The 17146-nt window shown below is 37.3% G+C and overlaps 1 long non-coding RNA gene across 1 annotated transcript; it reads left to right on the top strand.

The window, feature by feature from the left end:
• The first annotated feature begins 932 nt into the window (after positions 1-932).
• LOC150096583 (uncharacterized) lies at positions 933-16524 on the top strand. Its single transcript, XR_016549823.1, has 2 exons — positions 933-4837; positions 16091-16524. It is a non-coding gene; the product is annotated as an uncharacterized LOC150096583 (long non-coding RNA).
• The last annotated feature ends 622 nt before the right edge of the window (positions 16525-17146 follow it).

A 17146-nucleotide genomic window follows, 5' to 3' on the forward strand; every position in this document is an offset into this window, starting at 1 on the left:
AAAAGTTGATTTGTCTGTATCTGCAGTTGTAACCTTCAGAAATAGTTTGTCCTTAGGTTTTGGACACCAGTGTACTTCAACCTAAACACTTTATTCACAGAATTCCACATGTTTAGCCACATCTCAGAAAAGACTGAATTGGCACTCTCCCCACTTGGAGGTAATGTGTCTACCTTGGATGTGGATATAATCTTCTGATAGTTACCAGATCCAGCGCTCTCAACTCCCTGTCACTTCTATTACATGCTGTTTTGGGTAAAATATCACTTAGCAACTGTATTAATTCTATGTCCACTTCAAATTCCATGTCATTCCAATTCCGCTTCCATGCCATGCTCCTTTTCCTCCATGCAGTCTGTCTCAGTAGAGTTAGTCTCCCATAATTGCTCAGCCTGTACTCTTGCTAATCTGACATTGTATAGCATCTACATCTTCCTGATCCCATCTCCCAGTATATAGCAGCAATCAACATATTTTGTCCTATTACACTCTCACACCAGACAACATCAAATAAATATCTTTCCCAAACCTAAAATTCTCTAACTTCTAATTTTTGTACAGTAGTTTTTCAGCTATCATAAGCAACATCCCATCTCCTGTCCTACTCCCTCTATCCTCCCTAAAAATGCAATTCCATTTTCTGTCAACCAAGTCCCACTGATGCCTATAAATTCTGGCCAAGTCAACCTGACCAATGTCAAAATGTCCCCCTTATTTCTGATATTAATGTATATGCAATTTTATATCATGTAAAATTGCATATGTAATGATACTAATGAAATTACACAAATTCCATTGTATAATGTCGTTACCAACCAATTTCAATCCGAAACACGTTCTTCTTCTTTTTGACTATTTTCTGTTCACTGCTGGATGAAGGCCTCCTCCAGTTCTTTCCGCCTTTCTCTGTTCAACAAAATTTGACAATTCATCATTCCACCTTTTTTTTTACGACATCTTCAGCCTTGTTTCCCTTCTTTTGGAATCCAGTTCATTAGTATGGTGGTCCATCGCTCATCTTCTCTTCTGAATAGATCTCTGGTCCATTTCCATTTTAGTCTCTTATGGTGAAGAATGATGTCAGGAACGATATGAGTCTGGCTTCTTATCTAGGTATTTTGTTTTTAACTTTTAGTGTGATGCATAGCATCAGCCTCTCCATTTTTCTTTGAGTTGTTGCTAGCTTATTTGCCAGTGCTTTTGTTAGAGACCAAGTTTCACAACCATATGTGATGACTGAAGTATCATCATCAAATTCCTGCCATGTACCCTCAAGGAGTGTACAGAATATGATAGTACTACATGAAAAATTTATGTCGTTATTAACTTCCTATCTACAATTTTGCTCCAAATCGGTCTGTTACTTCACAAGATTACTCCAACATTATTAGATCTTATATTTCTGATCTAACCATGTTCTGCACTAATACTGTATGAAAAAAATCCATATACTGGGTTTTCATAGAAGAATAGTGGCAAACAAGCCGAACATTAAGACAATGAACAAGGTGGCTTGTATGGCCTGGTACAAAGAGCGTGGGAACTGGACAATTGACCAATGGAAAATGATACTCTGGAGCAATGAATCAAGGTTCATCTGTTTCCAGTCTGATGGCAGAGTGTGGAGGCAGCCTGGTGAATGCTTGTTACCACAGCATGTTTTATTCACAATAAAGTTTGGAGGAGTGATGGTATGGAACATTCAACTCGTTTGGAGCAGCAGCAACATTGGTCATTGTCAGTGGTTCCACAAAGGCAGCTCAGTACCTGGATATTCCAGATAATTGGGTTCTGTCTACACTGTGGAATTTTTATGGAATGGACCCATATTGCTATCAAGATGACAATGCCCCATGCCACAAAGCTGCAGCTATTGTGGAATGGTATGAAGAGATGGGTGTTAAATGACTGTCCTGGCCTGAGGTCTAGAGCAGAGAGTCTTCAATCTGCTGCTGAACTTAGTACAGCAGCAGATAAAATATTTTATTTTATTTTGATGGAGGATGGAGACAAATTTCACCTTCCTGTCACACATTGGTGGAAAGCCCCCCCCCCCCCTCTCAGAGGGTGCAGGAAATGATCAAACCAAAGGTGGACATACAAACAGCCAAACACTAATATTAGGTATCAATAATTGTAAATTGCAAAAGTGTCCAGATAATTATTGGTAGTGGTGTATAACAAATATATTTATTCCCATAAGTTCACAAGTTCTATTCCCTGGTAGAATACTCATTTAAAAAAAATTACTATTCTATTCACACACATTCATGATCTTAAAATTTTGGGGCTTCTAGTATTAAATATAAAATATGTCAATGGACATCATAGTGTGAAGAACAAACAGCCACAGCACTCATCTTAATAAGATGTACAGCCTCCTTTTGCTGCAGCAATTCTGTGGGGCTTTCCACAAGAGTAGAATGACGATCAATGGGAATTTGCAACCATTCTTCACATATAATGAGGTACTTCACAAAATAATCTACTCTGGGCATTCATAAATAGTTTCCAAGAACATGTAGTATGCACATGACCAAGTATTTTGCATATACTCTACATAAGTAATGTTTACGTATACATCTATATCTAGGGAAAAAAAACCTTTTTTACATCTTTCTCTAAATCCAGAGTAATTTAATAATAAGGTGGTACACCTTTTGGCAACTCATATAAATAAATATGACTTCTCCATTGTTTCTGCCTTAGTATTACCACTTCTGGGTCTGGCTCCCACGGACGAGACCTCAATAAAGGTCGAATCCGGTCTGGGTACTGACACTTCCCATAATGCATAGCAATATACATGTCTGTAAAGAGATGTGCTTTGCATTATGGGAGATACTAATACAAGGAGTGATGAGAGCTTGGTCCACCTCTACGAGTTGCCTCAGTCCTGAAGATACTTCAGGTGCAAACTTTGTTTGCTTATTCTTGGATGAAGGATTAAACTAAATTTATTAACATCTACATAAAAGTTTCTAATTCAGTGACCATTAGGTGTAGGAAGGGGATGGAAATCTGAAATTCTGCAGTTCAGCAGTCAAATGAGAATGCTGGTTTTGGCCAATGCAGAGTTGACATAAATGGGATAAAGCACTTTGCATAAAGTGTTGTAATACTACCTGCATAAACGTTTGCCACAGGGTATACGGGTAGTATAAATGTTTATACTACCTGTATAAACTTTTGCAAATGGAAGATGCCAGCATCTGAGGAACGTGCCTTTTCAACATTTCTGGCACACCTAGAAGTCGACGAGGACTGGCCTTGGAACATCGTATTTAGTGATGAAGAACATTTAGATTTCCCTATTTGGGCTACAGAGAATTGATATGCATTTCATTCGATAATGGTAACTGTATAGATGAGATTTACGGCCAGATTCTTTATCACACTGTTTTTAATTCAAAGAAATCCATACAACTTGACTTCTGACCTGCCTGCTGAAGGCTTACGGATTGGACATGTTGAGCAGTCTCTCTTCATCCCACAACTGCAGCAAAAGGGGGGTTCTTGAACACATACCGGTGTTGATGCAAGATGCAGCATCTTCTCACACAGGACATCAAGTTGAACCATTATTGCATTAACATTTCAGAGGATACTTATCAGTCACTCGTTGTTAGTGAAATGCGCAAAGGCCAACACGTTGAGCATAGTGTCCAGATCATCCCAATCTCCTTGACAGCTCTCTGCAGTATGTCAGATCTGTTTCTTGTGTTGCATTTTATGAAATGAGTAAAATAAACATCATTTGTCACTGACTCTGATTTCACAATCACTTACCATCTGATTGATGTTATTGCATTCTTCATTTTATTTATCTTCAGTGGAATTCTTTTTATTCAGTTAATAGTTACTTTGCAAATTTGATACTTGAAATTCATGTTCAGCCACTCTTGTTCAAATTCGCATTCTCTACTAAAAATTGAATTTTTGTCCTTTTTCTAACTTTCATGTTCTATAATTATTTACACCACTTTTTAATGTTAGGCACATATTTTTGAATGCATGGGAAATTTGTTGTTATTACTTTCTCTTCCATCTCTCAGTTCCTGTGCGAGTATTGAGGGGGGAAGGATGCTGTTTGCTGTGATCACTCACAAATGTGTGCTATACTCTGTTGGTATAAAGATATAATATAGCTCACAAAAATCTTCATATAATTGAGTGTTTAATTTTTATAAATTCACATGTTTCAAGAATTGTAAACCTGAAGTATTTTATTTTACTCTTCTATAAGTTAGTTAGAATATTAGAATAGTGATCGGACCTTGTTCCACCTTTGACATGAGTTGCCTCAGCTTGCACTACCTTAAGGGTCAGTTGCTGCAGTATCCAGGTATTTGCTTATGCTTAGAATCGTCGAACTTCATATAGTTTCTACTATATTTGGCATGAAACTCTTTGAGTTTCTTATTCGGATAAGAAACGATATGGGATGTAATATCCCTTAACTTAAACAAGTCATCTGTTGCCGAATTGAAGCCTTTGGCTCTTCATATATCTAATATATTTATTCTATTTTCTGAGGCATGGACTTCTGAGTTGGCGAAACTTTGGAATATCCTCTATGTGTAATTTCTTAAATTATAATTTATTATTTTCCCCCCTCCCCACTTTAAAAGCTTTATTTACAGCAATTTCTACTCCTTTGTAATGGTCTTAAATAATATGTTTAAGTAAAACTAAGTTTTGTTACTGTTAGCTCGACTGTGATCTCATTTAATTGCTTACTTTTTTTTTCTAACCACAACTTGAAACTGAGCGAGAAGAACCAACAAAATTAACTAAATGAAGATACAACACATGGAAATGGCAGGCAGAATTACAGGTAACTATAACTGACAAATCTTTTGTAATTTGTAAATAACATTAAAATATTTTATATTGCATATTTAGCAACATGCATTCCTTCATCAATCTACAGGTAATTATTCTCTTATTTCATCATTGAGTTATGTGCTTTTCCATGATTGTTAAACATTCAAATTTGTGTTGCTTTCTTAAGAAATTCTATAATTATAGTAATATTTTACAAGATTGTTGAGATTTATCCACATACAGGGTGAAAATTAGACATTGCTTACATATACATTGCTTGGAAAGAAGTAAATGGATACCCTAAACAGCCCACCTTCCTGGACTATTTAATGGGACAGATATCCCTTGACCTCACCTGATGCTCTAGTTCATCTCACAGATGTTCAATAGGGTTGACATCAGGACTCAATGAAGGTCAGTCAAGTGTGTGATGGTTATGTCCACGAACCACACAGTTACATCATCAGCCTTTATGACACTGCATTGTCCTACTTTTTATTTATTCATATGAGGGTTCCTTTCTCTCAAGTCATTTTGTTTGGGGGGGGGGGGAATCTTACTGAAAGCGACATGGTCAGTTTCATAGAAATGCTAAAAAGTAGGAAGGCATTGCATTATCCAGAAAGTCCAAGATACCTCTCAGAATTTGTTCATGGATCCACATATAGAGGCTAAGGTCAAATCCAAGAAAAACAGAACCATACCATCACACCACCACTTCTGAATTTCATAGTTATGGTTATGCACTTTGCTAAAAGACACCATTAGGTGTAACAGAGCTTTCCAAGCTTCCACATCCCACTGTACACTCTTTGCAGCACTGAATGTGCATGTTGGTTTGGGTTATGTGAGGCTAGCATATTGTGATCCTCCTGTGGAAACTCATGTTGTGTGCCTTCATGCTCAATGTCTTTGTGCTGATTCATGTTCTAGTTGATGGCCAAAACTTTGCAATCAACCTGTTGGCCATTGGATGGTGGCTTCATAGACCCACCACAATCACAGTTGGTGATTGTGGTGGGTCGCCCACTGTGGATATCACTCGCAACTGACTCCTTGTGCTTTCATCTCAGCGTGGTCTCAGTGATTGTTGACCTGGGATAGGTCAATTTGTAAACAGTTTTCCAAACAGATAGACTAGCAGAATTATCCTATCACAATGCCTCTCGTAGCCGTTTTACCAAGACATGGTGCACTGACTTTATTATTATTATTCAGGCCTCCATGAAGTCAAAAGACTCATCGTGGGAGGTCCTTCTTAAGAATATAAAGTCTGTCAAAACTCATCGAGGGGAGGTCCCCCCTACGAAACACAAAGTCTATCATACCACTCCTTAAACTCATTGACCGCTCTCACTCTCACCACTCCATCAGTGTCCTCAGGTCAACCCTGTAGAAGTCTCAATCATATCACCTCTCCTTCTATTCACCAAACTTTGCAGTCCACATTCCCTCAGCCGATCCTCATAACTATCCTTGTACAGTCCTGAAACCATCTTTGTCATCCGTCTTTGTATCCTTTCCACAGTTAATTTATTCCTTCAAATCCTTGGGACCAAATCTGAGAACAATAATCCAAGTGTGGTCTGATCAGAGACTTATACAACGGAATGATAACTCTCTTATCCCTGCAGGTCAATGTCCTTCTCATAATTGCAGCAATCCTCTGTGTTACCTTCACCACCTTTGCAATATGTCCCCTGAACTTCAGGTTTCTATCAATCATCAACCCCAGATCTCTTGTCTCCCATAACTCCTCTCATAGAGTATTCAGCATCTCATCGATGTTTCCCAAACCTCAAGACCATACATTTTGCTGCATTAAACTAAAATCCCCATTCATTTGCCCATCTATCTAGCTTATTCAAATCCTCTTGCAGGGCCACCACATCTGCACTATTACTAATAATCCTTCCCAGCTTCGCATCATCTGCAAACAACTGAATATCCCCTTGCAATCCACTGGCAATGTCATTGATATAAAGGTTAAACAATATAGGTCCTATTACTGAGCCCTTTGGGACCCCACTTGTAACCCTCTGCCTTCTTGAAACTGCTCCACCATACACAACTCTCTGATACCTATCAGACAGCCAATCCTGAATCCAGTTGACCAATCTGACATTCAGACCCATGTGCTGCAACTTAAATATCAGCTTATCATGTGGCACCCTGTCAAATGCCTTTTGCTAAGTCTAAGAAAATCGCAGTATATGCCTTTCCCTCATCTAATGTTCTTGTAACTTTATTATAAAAGGCTAGCATATTGCTAAAACAAGAGCGCCCTTTCACAAATCCATGTTGACTCTCACAAATAACATTGCCCTCATCTGCCCAATGCTGTATACGGTCCCTCACTACTTTCTCCAAGATCTTAACAACTACTGATGACACACAGACTGGCCTATAATTAGACACTTCCAGTCTGTTACCACCCTTATGCAATGGCACTATCTTACCTTCCTTCCATTCCCTGGGCACCTTTGCCGAAGCCAGACTTTCATTGAAAAGCTAGGTTAAAGGCACTGTTAGTTCCGTAGCACATTCTCTCAAAACTAATGGTGAAATACCATCCAGTCCCAAAGCTTTACTGACATCCAGAGTACTCAGTATCTGAAATACACTCTCCTCCTGTACCTCTAAACCTCGAACCAGCCCTATCCCTCTAGCATTAAAACTGACTTCTCTAGGATGAAATACTCCAATAAAGTGTTCATTGAACAATTCCACTATGTCCTCTGAATCAGTCACTCTATTCCCATTTTTATCCGACAATATCATTCTTCCACAGTCATTTCTTCTCCTGCTGGCCACATAGCTAAAAAATTCCCTAGGATTTTCTTTGGATCTTAGGGCCAATCTCCTTTCATATTCCAGTTTCGTTTTCCTTACCACATTAGTCACTCTTCTGGCCTGTGTCTTATATTCTTCATGCATCCTCTCTTCACCAGTCTCCTTATATCTCTTCCATAGCCTCTTTTTCACATGCAATTCCTGTTAATATTGTTTGTCATCCACTTTACTCCAAATCGTGTCCTCTTCTTCACTCGTGGTATACAACTTACCATTGCTGCTAACAAATATTCTTTCACAATTTCCCACGCACTAATAATATCCCAGCCTTCCAATTCCTCCCTTCATGAAACTTCCCAAAGTTGACGTCTAAGACTATTTTAATCACCTGCATTATAATTCCACATAAGTTTCCGTCTCTTTGATACTCCTGCATGTCTATTCATTTTCCAAGTCAAAACCATATGGTCACTCTCTCTCCACTCTCCAACTGGTGGGAGAGATGTGATCTCAGTTATTATCAACTCTTCTGATGCTAAGATGCCCAAGACATTTGTCCCTCAAGAATTCCTGAAATTCCATTTCCCTATTGCTACATGCATCTTCCTGTCTCCAGTTTATACTACTGTAGTTAAAATCTCCCATAACAATTATTCTTCTTGCACTTGCCAAACTTAGCTGTCTAAACATCTCCTGGTCCCCATCCTCTGTGCTCCTGGGTCTGTAGCAACATCCCACTAAATATCCTGTCTTGCCTACCTCTACCTCACACCATATGCTCTCAAAATCATTTGTCTCACTTCCTTCCTTCCCACTCTTAGAGGACATAGGTCATCACTTATCATTAGCAGCACCCCACCAATACTCTTTCCCCTCCTATCCTGACGAAAAATGCTATACCCAGCGACTTCTATTCCTGTTATTATATCCCCTTCTGTCAACCACGTCTCAGTGATCCCAATAATTTTTGGCCAGGCTAATTCCTCTCCCTTATTCCGGATACTCCTGGCATTAGTATAAAGCATAAATATGCCATTGTTTCTATATCCAGCATTATCCCTTCTAGACTCCACTGGGCTCAGTGTTACTTGACATTGTCTCCCTTCTCCGCTTGGGAGCATCATATTCCTCCAATTTGTACTAGCAAAAAATACATGACTCATTACATGAATCAATGCACCTTGTCCATTAACCTCTATCCAAGTAGTTTACAAATACATAGTACATATTCGGAAATGAAATTCTTACGATTTGAACTACTATTCTGATCATGATAGTCCATATTCGAAATCATGATTATCTTATGCATTTAATTTATTATTATTTTATTTATTTATTTTTTTTGTAACTGTCGCTTTGATTTGTTTTGAGCTTCATATAGTCTTATACATCTGAATTTATCATTTGTTTGGTTCAGATATCTGTCATTTAAATATTCTATCCCATTCTGTTTCACTTTTCTTCTGTTCATTTTATTTAGAAATTTTTTATATAATTTCTAGTAAACTAGTATTTTTTGGAGTTGCAGTAATTTGCATTTTTGATTATACTGATATGGGAATATGGTTTATATAATGTTCCCTAGATTCCATTTTAAAACTCTATTGTCTATATTACATTCATCATTGTCTCTTTATTGCTCTCTCTCCAGATAAATTTTAAACACCTGGAAATTAACACTTACCAATTCATACAAAAAAAATCTACTGTTTCCAGGAATGGTCCCTTGTTTTCCTTCTGCCTCCAGACATTCTATCAAAAACCTCATCCACCCTATCCCTTATCAAGTTATGTCTTGATAACGTAATCCCTCCCCCTCTTTCTACTCAGTGAATCTGTAATTTGCATTTTCTTAATCTGTCTTCATTCCCAAGACCTGAAGCTAACTTAGGTGTATGTGAATCCTCTGTCTCCTCTCCCGCAGCTCTTTGTTTCAAATATTAAGGTGACCAAATCTGTACTATCTTCACAATTTTAACAAAGAAGCTCTGAAATTTCACATCTCTATCCACCATCAGTACCAGATCCCTCATCCCATCTAAAATATCCTGGAACATTCCCTTAAGGCACCTTACTCTACCATCAAATCCTCTTGCTTTATTGATATCAAGTTTTTCATAACAAATTTTTCATAACTGGTCTGGTGATGGGCGAACTAGAGGCCATCCATGGAAACTGAGCAAGAGTGTAGTTAGCAAGGGTGTTAGAACTAGGTTTTTAACTTGGTGAATGAGTGGAATAAGCTGCCAGAGTTTGTTATGGGTGCCATGACTGTAAATAAGTTCGAAGCAAAGTATGATAGATACTGTGTGAATGCCGAATAGTTGTTCTTGATATTATGTTTAGGGCCTCCCTCGATGAGTCTAAGGACTCTTTCGAGTTGCCCATAATAATAGTATGGGGTGGGTGGGGTAGTGGATTGCATTCTCGAGAATCTACTCGTATATCAAAAATGTACCCATTTTTCATTCACATTAATGCATAAGCGTATTAAATAAAATATTCAGTATATATAAAAGAAATAACTATCGTAGTTATTTATTTTAGCGATTAATACATCCTACATCTTTAACTTGTATGCTGAAGTTTGGCTCGTAAGTGACTGAAAGCTGCTTTCAACTTAGTATTTTAACCTCCTCCTGCTATCGTTGTTTTGAAGATAAATTCATTCCGTGGCAACATGATCTACGTCCGCAGAAACTTGTGGGTGGATCGACTTATAGTGGTTGAACCACCCACAACTTCCAGCAAAAGATGTCTGTTGCTCTTCGCTCGGGTGACCGCCTCAGACAAAGGGACGGTCACACGAGAGAATTAATATAGCCAGCATCCTTTCCATTTACATAATTGCATTGACGATTGAGCGCTATTGTGCAATTGTCGGTTATTTATTACTGTAGAATCCCTAAATCCAGTCATCCTTTGAATGTCAGTACTACGTTCACCTCTATCAAACCGATTCATAACTTCCCATTTTACCGCTGAAGAATGAGATTTCCTAGGCCTTCTTTTTACATTCTTCCTTTCATTTACTTTCCTTTCTTGTCAGAAATCTCCCTTAAAAGTCGCAGCATTTTTTTTTACAAATACAGACGATACTGGATGCACCAATAAAGCAGTAGGGATACAAAATGCACAGGACTGGGGCAGAAAAGCGCATGCGCGGAAACTTCCAAACCTTGGATAGAAAACAGCTATAGTCCTTATGTACCGTAACAAAACACGGATAACGAGAATTATTACCACTTCTACTTAATATTATTTTGGTAGCAAAATTTAACCATTCTTATTATTCTAACTTATTATTACTTTATTTATAATAATAAAATTTAATAAAGATGTTGAAACATTTTTTTAGGAAAATTTTGAAAATGAATAGAACGTTTAGATTTAGCATTTATATTTATAACCCATTTCTTAGGTTAAGAAATTCACTTGGTTAGCTGATGCTCTTCGCGAGGCAAGTCAGCGCTCATAATTTCTAAACTCTAATCGCAAGTGATGTGAAATTGCTAATAAAACAGGCGGCTAAGTTGCTTATACTTTCGAGTATTTAAACGTACATAAATGACTAAGAGAAGTTCGATGTATAGAAGTCAAGAGAAGTGACCCGCATTTCATAGCATTGTGTTATTGACGGTAAATTATTTGCTACATTTGTCGTCTTACAATTTTACTTCTCCTATAAACGCCATTTGTTCAACACACATCTCAACTGAGATGGTAATTTTCGCTATACGTGATTTCGTTATCCGTGTTCATTATTACGGTACATAAGGACTATAGCTGTTTTCTATCCAAGGTGTGGAAGTTTCTACCACTGCGCTTTTTCTACCCCAGTGATGACAACTATTCTTTCATCAATTCAGATGACTGTGTGCATACCAGTGTATTGTCCAATTCAGTTTCTGATGCAACAGTTAATTCTCACCAGCCAATCAAAATCTTGGGTAGTGATGACATCAATCCTTTATATTCTAGTTTTGATATGGCATCTGAGTCAACCATTTCTTCTGTAGTTGCTAGGGGTGTCAATCCAGATTACTTAACATCTTTATCATCTTGTGTGTGTATGGTATCATTTTTTGAATCTGATATCAAGGTAGAAACGAAAGATTATGCAGTCCATTTCACATCTAATGTATCAACTGTTTTGCCTGTATTAATCGACTCGTATAAACACCGAAGTTTTAGTGTAATATATAATGATACATCTGGTTTGTCTAATGTCCCAAGTTTAAGTGATCATCAAGACTTCACAGTTAGGTGCCATCAGTATCATAGGAAACATTCCTTTTTTATACAGCCATATCCCAGTGTAACTGATAGAAGCATGTGGAGTAAACTGTGTAGTGCAAGTTCTCCTGAGATAAAGGAACTGACATTTTTAAATGATTGTAGTATATTTTATAATTTTGATCTGACCAAATTGTACAGTCTATCTTTTAGCATTCCAATATGTTCTAATGTTTTTTATGGAATAGAAAGTATGGGAAGATTAAGAATGACAAGGAATGAAATATTATTTAGTAACGGATTAAGTGGGTGTTTGCATGAAATAAATAGTGCAGAAATACATACACAGAGATTGCTGAGCGATATTCAAAATAATGTGTGAGAAGATCAGGGACAAAAGCAAGCATCAGTGGGGGTATAGGATGTCAAGTTCAAAAGGAGCAGAAAAGATATTGTGCTGTATCGGGATTCTGTAATTAAAGCGTCTTATCCAGGGTCATAGATTAAGGATATAACTGAGGCTGTGAAATTGCAGAAAGATAGAGAGAGTGAGATTATTGCAGTTATAGGGACGAATGATCCAGGTAGAGACAGGATTTGAAAGATTTAATGATAGCAATGAGTGGAAAGATCATGAGTGTGCTACCAAGATTTGATAGTGATGAATTAAACAGAAGAGCAATTATAGTAAATGGAATGACGGCAGGATCGTGTAAAAGCTTTTGTAAAGAAATGAAACTGAATATTCATTTTATGAATCTCTTGGATGAGTTTGACAAAAGGAAAGAGTATTTTAAGAGAGAAGGTTTGCACTTAAATGGATTGGGCGCTTGACATTTAGAACATTTATTGATAAAGCATAGAGTAAATGGTCAAAAACAGGGAAATGTGATTTCCTAGGGAGGCAGGTGATAGAGTCAGCTGTAAATAGTACTAAGGTCATTAATCCTGTGAATTTGGGATTAATTGTTCGCATAAAATTAACAGTATATTAAGAGTTGGCTAATTCACACACAGGGAGATTATGGAAGGAAGGAAGTATTGCAGTTTATGTATACTAATGCTCGAAGTATTCGGAATAAGTGCGAAGAATTTTTGTCATTACTTAGTACAACTTGGCCAAAAATTATAGGAATTAGTGAAACTTGGTTAACTAACAATGATATAGTTATAGGAATTGAATGTAAGTGGTACAGTATTTTCAGGCAGGACAGAGATGACAGAATGGGGGAGGAGTTTTATTAATGATAGACGAAGAGTTAAAGCCATAAAAAGTAGAAATGCCTTAATGTGACTGGTATGTAGAGGACAGGTCATTTTGAGGCTCTTTGGTGTGAGATAGAGATCAACAAGGCGAAATACTTAATCGGTTGTTGCTATAATCCAAGGGGTATAAGGGGGAATGTAGATAGTAAGTATTGGCAAATTAGCACGATGAGTGAAGGTCGAGTAATTATTATGGGAGTATTTTAAATTTGGGGACATAGATTGGGAGAAGGAATGGTCACAAGGAACAAAGGAAATGGAGTTTATACAGTTAAGAGATAACTACCTGAGACAGCATGTAATGGAAGGGACAAGAGATTCTAGTGTGTTAGATCTGGTCATAACATTGGAGAACATATCAATAAGAAATTTAGTTACACTGTCTCCATTTGGGGAAAGCGTTCATGTGGTCTTCACCTGGGAGATTGTATGTGCTGAATATTAACTGAATGTTAATATTCACTCAAGAAGGGGTATATGTGGAATTACAAGGCTGGTGATTATGACAAGCTGAGAAATCAGCTTTCAACAGTGTTATGGCATGAGAATTTGAAGGGGAGAGATGTTGATGGTGCCTGGGAGATTGTCAAGGAGTATTTAAAGAAAGCTGTATCAGACTGTATTTCTAGAGTCAGAAGGAGAAATCAAGGAGGAGTAAGATGGATGAATAATATTAAGCAGCAGTTGCAGATAAAGAAAAGGTTGTGGAGGAAGTATAAAGAAAAAGGTGATAAGCGTTCCCATGAACATTACAAGGTACAGGCAAAGAGAGTAATCTGTATGGTAAGGAAAGCCAAATCTAATTATGAGAGGAAGCTAGCTGATGAATCCAAAAGAAACCCTAAGGAGTTCTTTCAATATGGCAAGTAAAAGGAAGAATAACCACGGAAAGATTACTTTAAAAAGTGTTGATGGTAGGGAAATTACAGAAGCAAATCAAATAGTTGAGTTGCTTAGTGATCATTTTGCAAAATTGTACCATCTTGGTTGTGATAGTGCAGTGTCAAATGTGTAATTGACTGATGAGAGTCTAGAGATAGACGAAATAGAGGTGCTTAATATATTACAGAACCTTAATGATAACACTGCCATTGGGTTAGATGGCATATCGGACCATGTGTTACGAGAATGTGCAAGAGAAATAGACCACCTCTAATCAGGCTGTTTAATTTAAGCCTTAGTTCTGGTAAAGTACCAATAGAGGGGAAAATAATTCTACTTCACAAGGGAGGCTCTAAGACTGAGGTTGCAAATTATTGACCAATCAGTATATCTGAAGTGGTGGTTAAGGTTTTGGAGAAATTGGTAAAAATTAGAATTCAGGACTGGGTGGACAGCAGTATGATACTTTATAAGGGGCAACATGGTTTTGTGAACGGTAGGTCTTGCCTCGGTAACTTGCTTACGTTCTATAACAAAGTAACAGTAGAGTTGGATAAAGGAAATCCTTACTCGGCGATACTGCTGGACTTTGCAAAGGCGTTTGACAAGATTACACACGGAACTCTGTTGCATAAATTAGAGCAAATGGGTATGGATCCGAATCTGGTGATTTGGATTAGAGGATGGCTGGTGGATAGATATCAAAGAGTGGTTTACGGAGGAGCTGAGTCCAAGAGAAGGCAAGTGACTAGTGGTGTACCTCAAGGCTCAGTGCTTGGTCCTCTATTATTTAATTTGTACATCAATGATATTGGGAATACTTTGAAAGGAAATATACACTTGTTTGCTGATAATGCAAAATTAGGAAGAGCGATAGTCAATTCAGATTATTAGATATCTTGCAGGATGACTTAAATAGGCTGACGGTATGGACTAAGGTAAATGGCTGTCAGTTTTAACGTGACTAAGTGTAAGGTGATGCGCTTCAGGAGGATTAGATCACATGCTGTTTACTATATTAACGGAACTCAACTGCAAGAAGTTGACGAGGCAAGGGGCTTGGGTGTTATTGTGGACAGAGAACTTAAGTTTAAGGGGCATATTGCAAAGATTGCGAAAATATCACATCAAATTGCATGGTTGTTGAAGAATACACTAACAAGTAGGGATAAAGAAGTTATTTTTCCACTTTATAAGGCATTAATAAGACCGCATTTGGACTATTGTGCACAGATCTTGTCAACTGGATTTCTTGGTGATGAAGAAATGGTGTAGAGGATTCAGAGGCGAGTTACATTAATACATTGCAGGTCTGGGGGGGATGTTCCCTACGACGACAGACTGAAGATCCATGGACTCCAAAAACTAGCTGATAGATGTAGGAGAGGAGATATGATAGAAGCATATAAATTATTAAAGGGATTTTACAGGATTGATACTGATGCCATTTTTAAGACCAGTGCAGGAAAGGAGAGGATGAGGGGCCATCCTGGAGATTATGTAAGAGTGTGGTTAACAGGGGTGTTAGAACTAGATTTTTTGCTTGGAGGGTTGTGAAGGGGTGGAATACGTTGCAAGAGGTGGTTGTGAATGCTTCGTCTGTGAATGAATTTAAGAAGTATGATAGGTATTGTGTAAATAATGGTTAGTGTGTCAATGTGGGGTCTCCCACGATGAGTCTTTTGACTCCATGGAGACACTGTTGTCATAATAATAATCTCCAAAAATTCATGCCATTTTAGGATTTCGTTTTTCCGGCTTCGTAGAGGAAAAACATGAATACTGAATATTTGTACGAGGTGATCATTTCTGTATTTAGTTATTTTATGCGGCCTGGCGAAAAGATGAAAATTAGTTATTCCACATTTCTATTGCAAATCCAATATAAATAATAAAATTACATAAATTGTGGTGATCGATTTTATTTAAAAAAAATGTATTGCAATGACACCTTTTAGTGTCATTGCAATACATTAATTGTAACCGGTTAAATATTACCAAATAGTAAAAGTGGAATTGTTTCTTACTTGAACTTTTGAGATTTATTTGAAACGAACCTCACTCGAAATTTTTATTTCTTTTTCAGAAACAAAGCTTAGTCGGTCTGCTTAATGGAGTTCGTTTACATAACTTTTGTTCTTGAAACATTCAAGGCGATTCAGTCCGCAACGAAGGAGAGGAGTTTTCTATGCCTTTCTCTGATCAATGAGATGAACCAGTCTTTTCCTGATTTTGTAGGGTTTTTCGTCCCGGTAACGCGGGTTTTTAATCCCGCAAAATAGGTAAAGCTGTAACATTCCATTGACTTTTAATGTACGTCTTTTTTCCGTGTTATATGAAGTGTTACATTGCAACTTGTTAATCGCGTCTCAATACAATGGCTCAAACTGAAATCCAAAAGAAATGTAACGACTTTTTTTATGTATAGCCACATGGAATTAGAAACCAGTTATAATTCTCAATTGTAGAATGTTTTAATTGGAAAATAGAGTGTCGAATAAAAATGTCACTGTCAGCGTTCGAACGCGTCTTTCCTTAGTAAGCGAATCCAGTCACGTGTCAGATCTGTAGTAAAAAAAATAGCATTGCCTGTCTTTAAGCGCTGCTTATCGTTGAGTCTCAATTAATTGTAACTGGTTAAATATTATAAAATAGTAAAAGTGGAATTTTTTCTTATCCCCTCCCTCTTCAGCACTCCACAAAAATCATTCTGAATGTATTCTCGAACACGCAATGTTAAAAATAAAAAATTTAGTCTAAGGATATTAAAAATAGCAAAGCATAGGAATAATCGTAGTAATAATTATGAATAATATGTGGTAAATTAGAAAATGAAAGCTTGCATTTTAAAGTATAATTTTTTTAAAAATCTGTTGGTGAAATTTTCAGTTTATGTGCATTTTGTAAGTAAATGAGATTTTCGCCATTCCTATGAACTATTAGTGAAATATCCACAGAAATTATGAACTTAAATAAAGGTTTGCACACTTCAGTGTTTCAGTTTTAACCAGTTTTTGCGGGAAAGTTTCTCCCCCCCCCCTTCTTCCAGGTGATCGCTTCAGTTGAATTCACCGATTTTATCCCGGGACTAAACTGACGCGAACGTTATTGTAGTGCATTCACTATGATACGTGTCTGCTAC

This window comes from Typopeltis vanoorti, chromosome 18 (assembly GCF_054136105.1).
Source record: "Typopeltis vanoorti isolate ZY-2024b chromosome 18, IOZ_Tvanoo_1.0, whole genome shotgun sequence".
NCBI classification, from domain to species: Eukaryota; Metazoa; Arthropoda; class Arachnida; order Uropygi; family Thelyphonidae; genus Typopeltis; species Typopeltis vanoorti.